General features: G+C 53.4%; 1 long non-coding RNA gene and 4 other non-coding genes across 5 annotated transcripts in view; 4 read left to right on the forward strand and 1 right to left on the reverse strand.

The window, feature by feature from the left end:
- Positions 1 to 15,612, reverse strand: part of LOC141418921 (uncharacterized) — a 518,407-nt gene that overhangs the window by 323,821 nt on the left and 178,974 nt on the right. The window lies entirely within an intron of this gene.
- Positions 2,668 to 2,786, forward strand: LOC141418981 (5S ribosomal RNA). The gene has a single exon (XR_012443658.1). It is a non-coding gene; the product is annotated as a 5S ribosomal RNA (ribosomal RNA).
- Positions 5,996 to 6,114, forward strand: LOC141418982 (5S ribosomal RNA). Its single transcript, XR_012443659.1, has one exon. It is a non-coding gene; the product is annotated as a 5S ribosomal RNA (ribosomal RNA).
- LOC141418983 (5S ribosomal RNA) lies at positions 9,325 to 9,443 on the forward strand. Its single transcript, XR_012443660.1, has one exon. It is a non-coding gene; the product is annotated as a 5S ribosomal RNA (ribosomal RNA).
- LOC141418984 (5S ribosomal RNA) lies at positions 12,655 to 12,773 on the forward strand. Its single transcript, XR_012443661.1, has one exon. It is a non-coding gene; the product is annotated as a 5S ribosomal RNA (ribosomal RNA).

Genomic DNA, 15,612 nt, shown 5'->3' on the forward strand with positions numbered 1-15,612 from the left:
TCACGGTGAGGGGAGTATGCTTAGAATGCAAAATTCAAACACACCCGGGAATACATTGGCAAGGAGAAGTCCCAGAAAGAGTTGCAACCCTGACATTGAGGGCGCGTTTCCTTTTGCTTGGTCCTGTACCCTGCTTGAGTGTGAGTGGTGATGAATTGCTGCCCGTTTCGGATCGTTTGGTGGCAATGTAGTTTGTACCTTTCTCTGCAATGTGTGAAGTCTTTCTTTGTGTAATAGGCTGTATTGGCAAGTGTCTCTACCTTTCAGTGTTTATCCAAAGTCAATCCAAGGCTGTGGTCCACGAGTCTAAGAACAAACCCTGTGTTTTATGTCCAAAACTAAAAACACCACTTTTAAGTATGCTAGGACGGGTCCGGAGCAGGTAGAAATAGGGACTTCTTCCCGAGTAGTGTACAACGCCGTGGCCACTCATAGAAGTTTGTGCCTAGAGGGCTTTCATGTTCGATAGACACGCATCCATCATAACCACTTTTTTGTTTTATTTATTTGTTTATTTGTTTATTTATGTATTTACGTATTTACGTATTGATTTTTGTGGTACCAGTGCTTGAATTCAGGCCGTACACCTTGCCCCGCTCCACCAGCCCTTTTCGTGTGAGGGTTTTAAAGGGTTGACTCTCCAGGGTCCCCGAAGCCCACACTGCCTAAATTACCTGTGATAGAAAGAAAGGCAGGGGCAGTGCCTGAGACCACAAGGACTTTTCCCCTTATCGCTTCCTGATTGCTTGCAAGTGCTGGCTGTCTACCACCACAAGGACACTTCTCTTTACCTCTCCCTGGCTGCGTACCCCGGAAAACCTCCTCACCCCTAGTCCCCGCCCCCCCCCCCCCCCGGCGAGGCTTGCATCCCAGGCTGTCCAGAGTGCAGGACGCCCCTCACCACGGCAAAATAAAGCGTGCTCTCGTCTGTAGAGGTCTCGGTCTCCTTTTCCTCGAGGCATCCTCTTTTCTAACATTTGGCTTTTTCTAACAGGTCTCATGGAACGACTTGCTTGGGCGGGCCTGGAAACGTGATCCACCTGAGTAGCTAAGGTTTCAGGCGTGAGCAAGCAGCACCCAGCAAGAACCAAGGTGTTGAGAGGTCTGGCATGAGGGACTCCATTTCAACTTGGAAGGCCTTTCACCCTCATCTCTAGAAACTGTTTGTCTCTGAGCTGTTTCCTCGGAGGGTTTTTGGATTGGTCGTTTTCATCTTTCGACGTGAGGATTAGTTTTTTTTCTCTAAGTGTCTTATGTGTGTGGGGGGGTCGAGCAACAAACAGGTCAGGTGGGAGTCAGTGTCAGCTGGACCCTTTGGCCAAATTTAAACAACAAACAGGCTTGGAAGGACTCCCTTTTTAGCTAGTGGCCTCTAAACCATGACAAAGAAAACAGAATCTAAAGCTGACTTGTGTGAGGGACATGTACCTGTCTGTTACAGTCTTTTTTCATTGTTTCTTTTTTTTTTGTTTGTTTAATGGGCTTGATTGTAAATGTCCCAGGAGGATCAGAAGTGCAATTCCAAATACGTAAAAGAGCCATGGTAAAAATTCTGACGGACAACTTAGCAACTAAGAGAAGAGTATGTCAGTACCATCAGCATTTGATCACAGCGTTTCTGTAAATTTTGTAGTTTAGAGGGCCCGACAGCCTTGGAAAATGCAGATATGCTTACTATCTAGGAACGAATGACAGCATGACAGCTCTCTAGAGGTTATCCACACATATCAGTGGTTATCCTGAGAGTAAAACCTCAGAGTGCCCATTCATTGAGGGGTCAGTGTCAGTGACCCCAAATAGCCTCATCACAGGCACATGTAGGCTCCTAACTGTATTAGAATCATGTAAGACAACAGTTGTTTCACCATAGGGATGAAGCCATCTAGAAGATTTTCTATAAACCAACTCTTAATGAATTTTCATTTCGTCATGATCGTCATCTCAGTGGCCGAAACCCTGAGAAAAATTAGAAGGGAACAGAAGTAAATACTTCTGAGGACAAAGTGTAGAGTTTAGGAAGCCTGAGGGTTGACAGGATAGGATTTCTTAGGACGTTGAGTAGGGATGGGAGGAGATGTTTTTTTCTTTCCCTTGTCTCCACGATTTCGGTGGTGAAAGGGGCCTCTGAGCTGGAAATGTTCCCGATTGAGCCCCGCAGCCCCAGGCCCAGAGTGTGGAGGAGGGCGCAGCGGGTCGGCTAAGGGCGCGGCTGCCGTTTTGCAGAGGGCTGGAGGGGCAGTGGGGCTTTGTGGACGAGGAGGACCGGAAAGGTCCCCAAGACGTCCGTCGGGAGCCACGCGCCCAAGGGTCGGCTCCCGCAGGCGAGGGAGGAGGGCGGCCAGAACTGTGCACCCCCCCTACACCCCCGCCTTAGCCAAGGCAGTGACACATCCCCAGAGGAACAAGAGCCCGAGAGCACTGAGCAATGTTCCCCTGAGAAAACTCGATCCTGGTCCGGGCACCGGGACACCTCGGGAAGAAAGCCAGCGAGTGGCCACCTGGGCGAGACCGGCTGCCCCAGCAGGCGTCCGGGGCCCCTGGCCGCTTGGCCAGAGGCCGCCAGCCCCCACCCCGCAGCCCCCACCCGCAGCCGTGCCAGGGGAGCAGTGTGGAGACGCAGGCCGCGCCCACCTCACGCTCTTGGGGCTCCAGGAGGCGGCAGCTGGCGTCTACGGCCATACCACCCTGAACGCGCCCGATCTCGTCTGATCTCGGAAGCTAAGCAGGGTCGGGCCTGGTTAGTACTTGGATGGGAGACCGCCTGGGAATACCGGGTGCTGTAGGCTTTTGCTCGTCCCTCCCTCGCTGCTCCTTTTGGCCTCCGGGACCTCACCGCCCCGACCCAGCGCCACCACCACCGGCGACCCCTTCCCCGCCACCCCGCCAGACCCACGCCTCCCACCTCACAGACACGCCCCCGAATCCTCTCCTCTCCCCTCCCCACACTCTCGTGGGGCGCGCGCCCGCTCACTGGGCACCAGCCGGGTGGGTCCCAGGCCACGTTGGGGACCGCTCCCCAACTGTCCTCAGAAAGCCAGCAGGAGTAGAAAACGTTCAGGCGGACGGTGAGGGAAGTGCGAAAGCCCTGAGAAAGCGGGTCTGCAGCCCAGCGGGCCCCAGACTGGGACGCGCCACACCCTGGCTCGCCACAAGGTGGTGCACTGGGCCCAGGGCAAGACGCCAGGGGACAGGGAGGCAGGCCACCTCAGTCGGGTGCTGCTCCGTCGCTCGACCCAACACAGGTCAGCGTGTGCATGACCTCTCCGTGGGGCCCCAACTCCCACGGCGGTGCCTGCAGTCACGGGGACAGCGGGCGCAGGGCCTGAGCTCACGGTGAGGGGAGTATGCTTAGAATGCAAAATTCAAACACACCCGGGAATACATTGGCAAGGAGAAGTCCCAGAAAGAGTTGCAACCCTGACATTGAGGGCGCGTTTCCTTTTGCTTGGTCCTGTACCCTGCTTGAGTGTGAGTGGTGATGAATTGCTGCCCGTTTCGGATCGTTTGGTGGCAATGTAGTTTGTACCTTTCTCTGCAATGTGTGAAGTCTTTCTTTGTGTAATAGGCTGTATTGGCAAGTGTCTCTACCTTTCAGTGTTTATCCAAAGTCAATCCAAGGCTGTGGTCCACGAGTCTAAGAACAAACCCTGTGTTTTATGTCCAAAACTAAAAACACCACTTTTAAGTATGCTAGGACGGGTCCGGAGCAGGTAGAAATAGGGACTTCTTCCCGAGTAGTGTACAACGCCGTGGCCACTCATAGAAGTTTGTGCCTAGAGGGCTTTCATGTTCGATAGACACGCATCCATCATAACCACTTTTTTGTTTTATTTATTTGTTTATTTGTTTATTTATGTATTTACGTATTTACGTATTGATTTTTGTGGTACCAGTGCTTGAATTCAGGCCGTACACCTTGCCCCGCTCCACCAGCCCTTTTCGTGTGAGGGTTTTAAAGGGTTGACTCTCCAGGATCCCCGAAGCCCACACTGCCTAAATTACCTGTGATAGAAAGAAAGGCAGGGGCAGTGCCTGAGACCACAAGGACTTTTCCCCTTATCGCTTCCTGATTGCTTGCAAGTGCTGGCTGTCTACCACCACAAGGACACTTCTCTTTACCTCTCCCTGGCTGCGTACCCCGGAAAACCTCCTCACCCCTAGTCCCCGCCCCCCCCCCCCCCCGGCGAGGCTTGCATCCCAGGCTGTCCAGAGTGCAGGACGCCCCTCACCACGGCAAAATAAAGCGTGCTCTCGTCTGTAGAGGTCTCGGTCTCCTTTTCCTCGAGGCATCCTCTTTTCTAACATTTGGCTTTTTCTAACAGGTCTCATGGAACGACTTGCTTGGGCGGGCCTGGAAACGTGATCCACCTGAGTAGCTAAGGTTTCAGGCGTGAGCAAGCAGCACCCAGCAAGAACCAAGGTGTTGAGAGGTCTGGCATGAGGGACTCCATTTCAACTTGGAAGGCCTTTCACCCTCATCTCTAGAAACTGTTTGTCTCTGAGCTGTTTCCTCGGAGGGTTTTTGGATTGGTCGTTTTCATCTTTCGACGTGAGGATTAGTTTTTTTTCTCTAAGTGTCTTATGTGTGTGGGGGGGTCGAGCAACAAACAGGTCAGGTGGGAGTCAGTGTCAGCTGGACCCTTTGGCCAAATTTAAACAACAAACAGGCTTGGAAGGACTCCCTTTTTAGCTAGTGGCCTCTAAACCATGACAAAGAAAACAGAATCTAAAGCTGACTTGTGTGAGGGACATGTACCTGTCTGTTACAGTCTTTTTTCATTGTTTCTTTTTTTTTTGTTTGTTTAATGGGCTTGATTGTAAATGTCCCAGGAGGATCAGAAGTGCAATTCCAAATACGTAAAAGAGCCATGGTAAAAATTCTGACGGACAACTTAGCAACTAAGAGAAGAGTATGTCAGTACCATCAGCATTTGATCACAGCGTTTCTGTAAATTTTGTAGTTTAGAGGGCCCGACAGCCTTGGAAAATGCAGATATGCTTACTATCTAGGAACGAATGACAGCATGACAGCTCTCTAGAGGTTATCCACACATATCAGTGGTTATCCTGAGAGTAAAACCTCAGAGTGCCCATTCATTGAGGGGTCAGTGTCAGTGACCCCAAATAGCCTCATCACAGGCACATGTAGGCTCCTAACTGTATTAGAATCATGTAAGACAACAGTTGTTTCACCATAGGGATGAAGCCATCTAGAAGATTTTCTATAAACCAACTCTTAATGAATTTTCATTTCGTCATGATCGTCATCTCAGTGGCCGAAACCCTGAGAAAAATTAGAAGGGAACAGAAGTAAATACTTCTGAGGACAAAGTGTAGAGTTTAGGAAGCCTGAGGGTTGACAGGATAGGATTTCTTAGGACGTTGAGTAGGGATGGGAGGAGATGTTTTTTTCTTTCCCTTGTCTCCACGATTTCGGTGGTGAAAGGGGCCTCTGAGCTGGAAATGTTCCCGATTGAGCCCCGCAGCCCCAGGCCCAGAGTGTGGAGGAGGGCGCAGCGGGTCGGCTAAGGGCGCGGCTGCCGTTTTGCAGAGGGCTGGAGGGGCAGTGGGGCTTTGTGGACGAGGAGGACCGGAAAGGTCCCCAAGACGTCCGTCGGGAGCCACGCGCCCAAGGGTCGGCTCCCGCAGGCGAGGGAGGAGGGCGGCCAGAACTGTGCACCCCCCCCACACCCCCGCCTTAGCCAAGGCAGTGACACATCCCCAGAGGAACAAGAGCCCGAGAGCACTGAGCAATGTTCCCCTGAGAAAACTCGATCCTGGTCCGGGCACCGGGACACCTCGGGAAGAAAGCCAGCGAGTGGCCACCTGGGCGAGACCGGCTGCCCCAGCAGGCGTCCGGGGCCCCTGGCCGCTTGGCCAGAGGCCGCCAGCCCCCACCCCGCAGCCCCCACCCGCAGCCGTGCCAGGGGAGCAGTGTGGAGACGCAGGCCGCGCCCACCTCACGCTCTTGGGGCTCCAGGAGGCGGCAGCTGGCGTCTACGGCCATACCACCCTGAACGCGCCCGATCTCGTCTGATCTCGGAAGCTAAGCAGGGTCGGGCCTGGTTAGTACTTGGATGGGAGACCGCCTGGGAATACCGGGTGCTGTAGGCTTTTGCTCGTCCCTCCCTCGCTGCTCCTTTTGGCCTCCGGGACCTCACCGCCCCGACCCAGCGCCACCACCACCGGCGACCCCTTCCCCGCCACCCCGCCAGACCCACGCCTCCCACCTCACAGACACGCCCCCGAATCCTCTCCTCTCCCCTCCCCACACTCTCGTGGGGCGCGCGCCCGCTCACTGGGCACCAGCCGGGTGGGTCCCAGGCCACGTTGGGGACCGCTCCCCAACTGTCCTCAGAAAGCCAGCAGGAGTAGAAAACGTTCAGGCGGACGGTGAGGGAAGTGCGAAAGCCCTGAGAAAGCGGGTCTGCAGCCCAGCGGGCCCCAGACTGGGACGCGCCACACCCTGGCTCGCCACAAGGTGGTGCACTGGGCCCAGGGCAAGACGCCAGGGGACAGGGAGGCAGGCCACCTCAGTCGGGTGCTGCTCCGTCGCTCGACCCAACACAGGTCAGCGTGTGCATGACCTCTCCGTGGGGCCCCAACTCCCACGGCGGTGCCTGCAGTCACGGGGACAGCGGGCGCAGGGCCTGAGCTCACGGTGAGGGGAGTATGCTTAGAATGCAAAATTCAAACACACCCGGGAATACATTGGCAAGGAGAAGTCCCAGAAAGAGTTGCAACCCTGACATTGAGGGCGCGTTTCCTTTTGCTTGGTCCTGTACCCTGCTTGAGTGTGAGTGGTGATGAATTGCTGCCCGTTTCGGATCGTTTGGTGGCAATGTAGTTTGTACCTTTCTCTGCAATGTGTGAAGTCTTTCTTTGTGTAATAGGCTGTATTGGCAAGTGTCTCTACCTTTCAGTGTTTATCCAAAGTCAATCCAAGGCTGTGGTCCACGAGTCTAAGAACAAACCCTGTGTTTTATGTCCAAAACTAAAAACACCACTTTTAAGTATGCTAGGACGGGTCCGGAGCAGGTAGAAATAGGGACTTCTTCCCGAGTAGTGTACAACGCCGTGGCCACTCATAGAAGTTTGTGCCTAGAGGGCTTTCATGTTCGATAGACACGCATCCATCATAACCACTTTTTTGTTTTATTTATTTGTTTATTTGTTTATTTATGTATTTACGTATTTACGTATTGATTTTTGTGGTACCAGTGCTTGAATTCAGGCCGTACACCTTGCCCCGCTCCACCAGCCCTTTTCGTGTGAGGGTTTTAAAGGGTTGACTCTCCAGGGTCCCCGAAGCCCACACTGCCTAAATTACCTGTGATAGAAAGAAAGGCAGGGGCAGTGCCTGAGACCACAAGGACTTTTCCCCTTATCGCTTCCTGATTGCTTGCAAGTGCTGGCTGTCTACCACCACAAGGACACTTCTCTTTACCTCTCCCTGGCTGCGTACCCCGGAAAACCTCCTCACCCCTAGTCCCCGCCCGCCCCCCCCCCCCCGGCGAGGCTTGCATCCCAGGCTGTCCAGAGTGCAGGACGCCCCTCACCACGGCAAAATAAAGCGTGCTCTCGTCTGTAGAGGTCTCGGTCTCCTTTTCCTCGAGGCATCCTCTTTTCTAACATTTGGCTTTTTCTAACAGGTCTCATGGAACGACTTGCTTGGGCGGGCCTGGAAACGTGATCCACCTGAGTAGCTAAGGTTTCAGGCGTGAGCAAGCAGCACCCAGCAAGAACCAAGGTGTTGAGAGGTCTGGCATGAGGGACTCCATTTCAACTTGGAAGGCCTTTCACCCTCATCTCTAGAAACTGTTTGTCTCTGAGCTGTTTCCTCGGAGGGTTTTTGGATTGGTCGTTTTCATCTTTCGACGTGAGGATTAGTTTTTTTCTCTAAGTGTCTTATGTGTGTGGGGGGGTCGAGCAACAAACAGGTCAGGTGGGAGTCAGTGTCAGCTGGACCCTTTGGCCAAATTTAAACAACAAACAGGCTTGGAAGGACTCCCTTTTTAGCTAGTGGCCTCTAAACCATGACAAAGAAAACAGAATCTAAAGCTGACTTGTGTGAGGGACATGTACCTGTCTGTTACAGTCTTTTTTCATTGTTTCTTTTTTTTTTGTTTGTTTAATGGGCTTGATTGTAAATGTCCCAGGAGGATCAGAAGTGCAATTCCAAATACGTAAAAGAGCCATGGTAAAAATTCTGACGGACAACTTAGCAACTAAGAGAAGAGTATGTCAGTACCATCAGCATTTGATCACAGCGTTTCTGTAAATTTTGTAGTTTAGAGGGCCCGACAGCCTTGGAAAATGCAGATATGCTTACTATCTAGGAACGAATGACAGCATGACAGCTCTCTAGAGGTTATCCACACATATCAGTGGTTATCCTGAGAGTAAAACCTCAGAGTGCCCATTCATTGAGGGGTCAGTGTCAGTGACCCCAAATAGCCTCATCACAGGCACATGTAGGCTCCTAACTGTATTAGAATCATGTAAGACAACAGTTGTTTCACCATAGGGATGAAGCCATCTAGAAGATTTTCTATAAACCAACTCTTAATGAATTTTCATTTCGTCATGATCGTCATCTCAGTGGCCGAAACCCTGAGAAAAATTAGAAGGGAACAGAAGTAAATACTTCTGAGGACAAAGTGTAGAGTTTAGGAAGCCTGAGGGTTGACAGGATAGGATTTCTTAGGACGTTGAGTAGGGATGGGAGGAGATGTTTTTTTCTTTCCCTTGTCTCCACGATTTCGGTGGTGAAAGGGGCCTCTGAGCTGGAAATGTTCCCGATTGAGCCCCGCAGCCCCAGGCCCAGAGTGTGGAGGAGGGCGCAGCGGGTCGGCTAAGGGCGCGGCTGCCGTTTTGCAGAGGGCTGGAGGGGCAGTGGGGCTTTGTGGACGAGGAGGACCGGAAAGGTCCCCAAGACGTCCGTCGGGAGCCACGCGCCCAAGGGTCGGCTCCCGCAGGCGAGGGAGGAGGGCGGCCAGAACTGTGCACCCCCCCCACACCCCCGCCTTAGCCAAGGCAGTGACACATCCCCAGAGGAACAAGAGCCCGAGAGCACTGAGCAATGTTCCCCTGAGAAAACTCGATCCTGGTCCGGGCACCGGGACACCTCGGGAAGAAAGCCAGCGAGTGGCCACCTGGGCGAGACCGGCTGCCCCAGCAGGCGTCCGGGGCCCCTGGCCGCTTGGCCAGAGGCCGCCAGCCCCCACCCCGCAGCCCCCACCCGCAGCCGTGCCAGGGGAGCAGTGTGGAGACGCAGGCCGCGCCCACCTCACGCTCTTGGGGCTCCAGGAGGCGGCAGCTGGCGTCTACGGCCATACCACCCTGAACGCGCCCGATCTCGTCTGATCTCGGAAGCTAAGCAGGGTCGGGCCTGGTTAGTACTTGGATGGGAGACCGCCTGGGAATACCGGGTGCTGTAGGCTTTTGCTCGTCCCTCCCTCGCTGCTCCTTTTGGCCTCCGGGACCTCACCGCCCCGACCCAGCGCCACCACCACCGGCGACCCCTTCCCCGCCACCCCGCCAGACCCACGCCTCCCACCTCACAGACACGCCCCCGAATCCTCTCCTCTCCCCTCCCCACACTCTCGTGGGGCGCGCGCCCGCTCACTGGGCACCAGCCGGGTGGGTCCCAGGCCACGTTGGGGACCGCTCCCCAACTGTCCTCAGAAAGCCAGCAGGAGTAGAAAACGTTCAGGCGGACGGTGAGGGAAGTGCGAAAGCCCTGAGAAAGCGGGTCTGCAGCCCAGCGGGCCCCAGACTGGGACGCGCCACACCCTGGCTCGCCACAAGGTGGTGCACTGGGCCCAGGGCAAGACGCCAGGGGACAGGGAGGCAGGCCACCTCAGTCGGGTGCTGCTCCGTCGCTCGACCCAACACAGGTCAGCGTGTGCATGACCTCTCCGTGGGGCCCCAACTCCCACGGCGGTGCCTGCAGTCACGGGGACAGCGGGCGCAGGGCCTGAGCTCACGGTGAGGGGAGTATGCTTAGAATGCAAAATTCAAACACACCCGGGAATACATTGGCAAGGAGAAGTCCCAGAAAGAGTTGCAACCCTGACATTGAGGGCGCGTTTCCTTTTGCTTGGTCCTGTACCCTGCTTGAGTGTGAGTGGTGATGAATTGCTGCCCGTTTCGGATCGTTTGGTGGCAATGTAGTTTGTACCTTTCTCTGCAATGTGTGAAGTCTTTCTTTGTGTAATAGGCTGTATTGGCAAGTGTCTCTACCTTTCAGTGTTTATCCAAAGTCAATCCAAGGCTGTGGTCCACGAGTCTAAGAACAAACCCTGTGTTTTATGTCCAAAACTAAAAACACCACTTTTAAGTATGCTAGGACGGGTCCGGAGCAGGTAGAAATAGGGACTTCTTCCCGAGTAGTGTACAACGCCGTGGCCACTCATAGAAGTTTGTGCCTAGAGGGCTTTCATGTTCGATAGACACGCATCCATCATAACCACTTTTTTGTTTTATTTATTTGTTTATTTGTTTATTTATGTATTTACGTATTTACGTATTGATTTTTGTGGTACCAGTGCTTGAATTCAGGCCGTACACCTTGCCCCGCTCCACCAGCCCTTTTCGTGTGAGGGTTTTAAAGGGTTGACTCTCCAGGGTCCCCGAAGCCCACACTGCCTAAATTACCTGTGATAGAAAGAAAGGCAGGGGCAGTGCCTGAGACCACAAGGACTTTTCCCCTTATCGCTTCCTGATTGCTTGCAAGTGCTGGCTGTCTACCACCACAAGGACACTTCTCTTTACCTCTCCCTGGCTGCGTACCCCGGAAAACCTCCTCACCCCTAGTCCCCGCCCCCCCCCCCCCCCCCGGCGAGGCTTGCATCCCAGGCTGTCCAGAGTGCAGGACGCCCCTCACCACGGCAAAATAAAGCGTGCTCTCGTCTGTAGAGGTCTCGGTCTCCTTTTCCTCGAGGCATCCTCTTTTCTAACATTTGGCTTTTTCTAACAGGTCTCATGGAACGACTTGCTTGGGCGGGCCTGGAAACGTGATCCACCTGAGTAGCTAAGGTTTCAGGCGTGAGCAAGCAGCACCCAGCAAGAACCAAGGTGTTGAGAGGTCTGGCATGAGGGACTCCATTTCAACTTGGAAGGCCTTTCACCCTCATCTCTAGAAACTGTTTGTCTCTGAGCTGTTTCCTCGGAGGGTTTTTGGATTGGTCGTTTTCATCTTTTGACGTGAGGATTAGTTTTTTTTCTCTAAGTGTCTTATGTGTGTGGGGGGGTCGAGCAACAAACAGGTCAGGTGGGAGTCAGTGTCAGCTGGACCCTTTGGCCAAATTTAAACAACAAACAGGCTTGGAAGGACTCCCTTTTTAGCTAGTGGCCTCTAAACCATGACAAAGAAAACAGAATCTAAAGCTGACTTGTGTGAGGGACATGTACCTGTCTGTTACAGTCTTTTTTCATTGTTTCTTTTTTTTTTGTTTGTTTAATGGGCTTGATTGTAAATGTCCCAGGAGGATCAGAAGTGCAATTCCAAATACGTAAAAGAGCCATGGTAAAAATTCTGACGGACAACTTAGCAACTAAGAGAAGAGTATGTCAGTACCATCAGCATTTGATCACAGCGTTTCTGTAAATTTTGTAGTTTAGAGGGCCCGACAGCCTTGGAAAATGCAGATATGCTTACTATCTAGGAACGAATGACAGCATGACAGCTCTCTAGAGGTTATCCACACATATCAGTGGTTATCCTGAGAGTAAAACCTCAGAGTGCCCATTCATTGAGGGGTCAGTGTCAGTGACCCCAAATAGCCTCATCACAGGCACATGTAGGCTCCTAACTGTATTAGAATCATGTAAGACAACAGTTGTTTCACCATAGGGATGAAGCCATCTAGAAGATTTTCTATAAACCAACTCTTAATGAATTTTCATTTCGTCATGATCGTCATCTCAGTGGCCGAAACCCTGAGAAAAATTAGAAGGGAACAGAAGTAAATACTTCTGAGGACAAAGTGTAGAGTTTAGGAAGCCTGAGGGTTGACAATATAGGATTTCTTAGGACGTTGAGTAGGGATGGGAGGAGATGTTTTTTTCTTTCCCTTGTCTCCACGATTTCGGTGGTGAAAGGGGCCTCTGAGCTGGAAATGTTCCCGATTGAGCCCCGCAGCCCCAGGCCCAGAGTGTGGAGGAGGGCGCAGCGGGTCGGCTAAGGGCGCGGCTGCCGTTTTGCAGAGGGCTGGAGGGGCAGTGGGGCTTTGTGGACGAGGAGGACCGGAAAGGTCCCCAAGACGTCCGTCGGGAGCCACGCGCCCAAGGGTCGGCTCCCGCAGGCGAGGGAGGAGGGCGGCCAGAACTGTGCACCCCCCCCACACCCCCGCCTTAGCCAAGGCAGTGACACATCCCCAGAGGAACAAGAGCCCGAGAGCACTGAGCAATGTTCCCCTGAGAAAACTCGATCCTGGTCCTGGCACCGGGACACCTCGGGAAGAAAGCCAGCGAGTGGCCACCTGGGCGAGACCGGCTGCCCCAGCAGGCGTCCGGGGCCCCTGGCCGCTTGGCCAGAGGCCGCCAGCCCCCACCCCGCAGCCCCCACCCGCAGCCGTGCCAGGGGAGCAGTGTGGAGACGCAGGCCGCGCCCACCTCACGCTCTTGGGGCTCCAGGAGGCGGCAGCTGGCGTCTACGGCCATACCACCCTGAACGCGCCCGATCTCGTCTGATCTCGGAAGCTAAGCAGGGTCGGGCCTGGTTAGTACTTGGATGGGAGACCGCCTGGGAATACCGGGTGCTGTAGGCTTTTGCTCGTCCCTCCCTCGCTGCTCCTTTTGGCCTCCGGGACCTCACCGCCCCGACCCAGCGCCACCACCACCGGCGACCCCTTCCCCGCCACCCCGCCAGACCCACGCCTCCCACCTCACAGACACGCCCCCGAATCCTCTCCTCTCCCCTCCCCACACTCTCGTGGGGCGCGCGCCCGCTCACTGGGCACCAGCCGGGTGGGTCCCAGGCCACGTTGGGGACCGCTCCCCAACTGTCCTCAGAAAGCCAGCAGGAGTAGAAAACGTTCAGGCGGACGGTGAGGGAAGTGCGAAAGCCCTGAGAAAGCGGGTCTGCAGCCCAGCGGGCCCCAGACTGGGACGCGCCACACCCTGGCTCGCCACAAGGTGGTGCACTGGGCCCAGGGCAAGACGCCAGGGGACAGGGAGGCAGGCCACCTCAGTCGGGTGCTGCTCCGTCGCTCGACCCAACACAGGTCAGCGTGTGCATGACCTCTCCGTGGGGCCCCAACTCCCACGGCGGTGCCTGCAGTCACGGGGACAGCGGGCGCAGGGCCTGAGCTCACGGTGAGGGGAGTATGCTTAGAATGCAAAATTCAAACACACCCGGGAATACATTGGCAAGGAGAAGTCCCAGAAAGAGTTGCAACCCTGACATTGAGGGCGCGTTTCCTTTTGCTTGGTCCTGTACCCTGCTTGAGTGTGAGTGGTGATGAATTGCTGCCCGTTTCGGATCGTTTGGTGGCAATGTAGTTTGTACCTTTCTCTGCAATGTGTGAAGTCTTTCTTTGTGTAATAGGCTGTATTGGCAAGTGTCTCTACCTTTCAGTGTTTATCCAAAGTCAATCCAAGGCTGTGGTCCACGAGTCTAAGAACAAACCCTGTGTTTTATGTCCAAAACTAAAAACACCACTTTTAAGTATGCTAGGACGGGTCCGGAGCAGGTAGAAATAGGGACTTCTTCCCGAGTAGTGTACAACGCCGTGGCCACTCATAGAAGTTTGTGCCTAGAGGGCTTTCATGTTCGATAGACACGCATCCATCATAACCACTTTTTTGTTTTATTTATTTGTTTATTTGTTTATTTATGTATTTACGTATTTACGTATTGATTTTTGTGGTACCAGTGCTTGAATTCAGGCCGTACACCTTGCCCCGCTCCACCAGCCCTTTTCGTGTGAGGGTTTTAAAGGGTTGACTCTCCAGGGTCCCCGAAGCCCACACTGCCTAAATTACCTGTGATAGAAAGAAAGGCAGGGGCAGTGCCTGAGACCACAAGGACTTTTCCCCTTATCGCTTCCTGATTGCTTGCAAGTGCTGGCTGTCTACCACCACAAGGACACTTCTCTTTACCTCTCCCTGGCTGCGTACCCCGGAAAACCTCCTCACCCCTAGTCCCCGCCCCCCCCCCCCCCGGCGAGGCTTGCATCCCAGGCTGTCCAGAGTGCAGGACGCCCCTCACCACGGCAAAATAAAGCGTGCTCTCGTCTGTAGAGGTCTCGGTCTCCTTTTCCTCGAGGCATCCTCTTTTCTAACATTTGGCTTTTTCTAACAGGTCTCATGGAACGACTTGCTTGGGCGGGCCTGGAAACGTGATCCACCTGAGTAGCTAAGGTTTCAGGCGTGAGCAAGCAGCACCCAGCAAGAACCAAGGTGTTGAGAGGTCTGGCATGAGGGACTCCATTTCAACTTGGAAGGCCTTTCACCCTCATCTCTAGAAACTGTTTGTCTCTGAGCTGTTTCCTCGGAGGGTTTTTGGATTGGTCGTTTTCATCTTTCGACGTGAGGATTAGTTTTTTTTCTCTAAGTGTCTTATGTGTGTGGGGGGGTCGAGCAACAAACAGGTCAGGTGGGAGTCAGTGTCAGCTGGACCCTTTGGCCAAATTTAAACAACAAACAGGCTTGGAAGGACTCCCTTTTTAGCTAGTGGCCTCTAAACCATGACAAAGAAAACAGAATCTAAAGCTGACTTGTGTGAGGGACATGTACCTGTCTGTTACAGTCTTTTTTCATTGTTTCTTTTTTGTTTGTTTGTTTAATGGGCTTGATTGTAAATGTCCCAGGAGGATCAGAAGTGCAATTCCAAATACGTAAAAGAGCCATGGTAAAAATTCTGACGGACAACTTAGCAACTAAGAGAAGAGTATGTCAGTACCATCAGCATTTGATCACAGCGTTTCTGTAAATTTTGTAGTTTAGAGGGCCCGACAGCCTTGGAAAATGCAGATATGCTTACTATCTAGGAACGAATGACAGCATGACAGCTCTCTAGAGGTTATCCACACATATCAGTGGTTATCCTGAGAGTAAAACCTCAGAGTGCCCATTCATTGAGGGGTCAGTGTCAGTGACCCCAAATAGCCTCATCACAGGCACATGTAGGCTCCTAACTGTATTAGAATCATGTAAGACAACAGTTGTTTCACCATAGGGATGAAGCCATCTAGAAGATTTTCTATAAACCAACTCTTAATGAATTTTCATTTCGTCATGATCGTCATCTCAGTGGCCGAAACCCTGAGAAAAATTAGAAGGGAACAGAAGTAAATACTTCTGAGGACAAAGTGTAGAGTTTAGGAAGCCTGAGGGTTGACAGGATAGGATTTCTTAGGACGTTGAGTAGGGATGGGAGGAGATGTTTTTTTCTTTCCCTTGTCTCCACGATTTCGGTGGTGAAAGGGGCCTCTGAGCTGGAAATGTTCCCGATTGAGCCCCGCAGCCCCAGGCCCAGAGTGTGGAGGAGGGCGCAGCGGGTCGGCTAAGGGCGCGGCTGCCGTTTTGCAGAGGGCTGGAGGGGCAGTGGGGCTTTGTGGACGAGGAGGACCGGAAAGGTCCCCAAGACGTCCGTCGGGAGCCACG

This window comes from Castor canadensis, chromosome 18 (genome assembly GCF_047511655.1).
Source record: "Castor canadensis chromosome 18, mCasCan1.hap1v2, whole genome shotgun sequence".
Lineage (NCBI taxonomy): Eukaryota > Metazoa > Chordata > Mammalia > Rodentia > Castoridae > Castor > Castor canadensis.